Source organism: Chiloscyllium plagiosum, unplaced genomic scaffold (assembly GCF_004010195.1).
Source record: "Chiloscyllium plagiosum isolate BGI_BamShark_2017 unplaced genomic scaffold, ASM401019v2 scaf_82184, whole genome shotgun sequence".
NCBI classification, from domain to species: domain Eukaryota; kingdom Metazoa; phylum Chordata; class Chondrichthyes; order Orectolobiformes; family Hemiscylliidae; genus Chiloscyllium; species Chiloscyllium plagiosum.
Genome location: NW_025207783.1, coordinates 7,430 through 10,152, shown reverse-complemented (window position 1 = coordinate 10,152; position 2,723 = coordinate 7,430). Strand labels below are relative to the sequence as shown.

The following is a 2,723-nucleotide window of genomic DNA, read 5'->3' as shown; positions in this document are numbered from 1 at the left end:
GAGGCGGGGCGCCCGTCACGCCGTGCGTGGGGGGAGGGGTGGGAAGTGCCGCGGGGAAGGGGGGGGGAGGGGGAGGGAGGGAGGGGGGAGAGAAAAAGGGGGGAGGGGGTAGAGAGAGATGGTAGTTAGCAGGAGAGAAGAGAGAAGAGACCCCCTCAGATGAATATTCCTTAGCTGTACAGTCCCTCTTTCCGACAGTCCTGAGGGTGTGGCTGGGAGAGGGTTGTGGAGTTTGGGATACAGTCACCATGTGGAAACACACAGCTCAAACACAGCGCTGTGTTGAGGCCGCTCGACCCCTCTAGCCTGTCCCACAACTCAGCCCCATCACGGCTTGGGTCTTCTCCATCCCGCCCTCCCTTCCCATAAACCTCAACAAGGTTTCGCAGAAAACCTCCCAAGGCCCCAGTCAGAGCACAGCAGGAAATGCGCGGATGCTCCTGGGGCCCCATATCCAAGCAGGGATAGACCCGGTATCCGAGTCTGTCCAGGGAAGGCACCTGCAGCCGATCCTGGGGAGTGAGGGATGAGAAGAGGCAGAGTGGCCCGCACCCATTGGAGTTTAGACAAACCAGAGGTGACCTTATTGAGGCAGAAAAGGGGGGGACAAAAAGAGGTGACTCCCCCTCGTGTGGGAAAGTCTAGGACCCAGAGGGGCATCACCTCAGATTGGCGTAGGGTGGCATGCCGGCACAGGGTTGGCCACGGAGCGAGAGACATCGTGGGCGGGCTGACCTGCACCGCTGGGGTCCTCTCTGAAATTCCCTCTCCCTCCCACAACGGCACTCATCCCTCCCCTCCCCACACCCTCCCCCCCCACCCCCACCACTCCCGCCGTCAGCCCACCCACCAGCTGGACGTAGGAGCAATCCTTCCGCTGGAGTTGTCCCAAGGCACGGACGGCGTCTTTGTCAACAGGAAACGAGACGCCCTGCAGCGTTGGCTGTTTGGTGTCTACGCTCACCTCAGTGTTCATCTGACGGGGCAGATGGAAAAACACTTTCCCGTAACCAAGCGTCCAGGCAGACGAAGGCCGTTTCAAACAAAAAAAACCCCAAAGGATACAGCCGAGAAACTGCAGAAACCGGGGAAGGGTGCAGAGGAGACTTACCAGGATGTTGCCTGGTCTGGAGGGAAGGTCTTACAGAGGGACTTGAGGCTGTTCTCATCAGAGAGAAGAAGGTGACTTCATTGAGATTATCAGAGGGTTAGACAGCGAGAGCCTTTTCCCTCAAGATGGTGAGGGCGAGCACGAGGGGACGTAGCTTTACATTGAGGGGTGATAGATATAGGACAGATTAGATTAGGTTCCCTACAGTATGGAAACAGGGCCCTTCGGCCCAACAAGTCCACACCGACCCTCTGAAGAGTAACCCACTCAGACCCATTTCCCTCTTGACTAATGCACCTAACACTGTGGGTGATTTAGCACAGCCAGTTCTCCCTAACTTGCACATCTTTGACTGTGGGAGGAAACTGGAGCACCCAGAGGAAACCCACAGACACGGGGGTTGGGGGGGGGGGGGCGGGGGGGTGTGGAGAGAGAATGTGCAAATACCACACAGACAGTCGCCCGAGGCTAGAATCGAACCTGGGACCCTGGTGCTGTGAGGCAGCAGTGGTAACCACTGAGCCACCGTGCTCAGAGGTAGATATCTACTCAGGGGTGTGGAATGCACTGCCTGCCACAGTAGCAGACTCGCCAACTTTAAGGGCATTTATACATGAGAATGGAATAGTGCAGGTTAGATGGGCATCAGATTGGTTCCACAACATTGAGGGCCGAAGGGCCTGGACTGCGCTGGAATGTTCTACATTCCGCCGTTACAGGTATGCATGCAGGGCAGAGACGCAACTGTGAAGCCTCTGCAGTCGACTTGCCACCCTCGCTGTTCAAGCTGGGGGGACAGGGGCAGGGAACGCGCGAAAACCAGAGGGAATCTGCATCCACTTCTTTATTTCCAAGAGGGAGGTTGGGTGTCACGTTCAACGAGGGGATCACAGAGTCACAGGAACCGACCATTCGGCCCAACCCGTCCATGCTGACCCAGATGTCCGAACCTAACCTAGTCCCCATTTGCCAGCACTTGGCCCATCTCCCTCTAAACCCATCCAGATGCCTTTTAAATGTTGCCATTGTACCAGTCTCCGCCACTTCCTCTGACAGCTCGTTCCACACACGCACCACCCACTGCCTGAAAAAGTTGCCTCTCAGGTCCCTTTCCCACTCTCTCACCTTAAATCTGCACCCCACTAGTTCTGGACTCCCCCACCCCAGGGGGAAAAGATCTTGTCTATTTACCCTTTCCATGTCCCTCATGATTTTATAAACCTCTATAAGGTCACCCCTCAGCCTCAGACGCTCCAGGGAGAATTGCCCCTGGCCTATCCAGCTTCTCCCTGTAGCCCAAACCCTCCAACATCCTTTCCTGAACCCTCTCAAGTTTCACAACATCCTTCCTGTAGCAGGGAGACCAGAACTGAAAGTAGTATTCCAAAAGTGGCCTCACCGATACAGCCGCAACATGACCTCCTGACTCCTGTACTCCTGACCAATAAAGGAAAGCATACCAAACGCTGCCTTCACTATCCTATCTACCTGCGACTCCACTTTCAAGGAGCTATGAACCTGCACTCCAAGGTCTCTTTGTTCAGCAACACTCCCCAGGACCTTACCATTAAGTGTATAAGTCCTGCTAAGATTTGCTTTTCCAAAATGCAGC

The 2,723-nt window shown here is 55.5% G+C and overlaps 1 pseudogene; it reads right to left on the bottom strand.

The window, feature by feature from the left end:
- LOC122546641 overlaps positions 1-2,723 on the bottom strand; it is an 8,627-nt pseudogene that overhangs the window by 2,878 nt on the left and 3,026 nt on the right.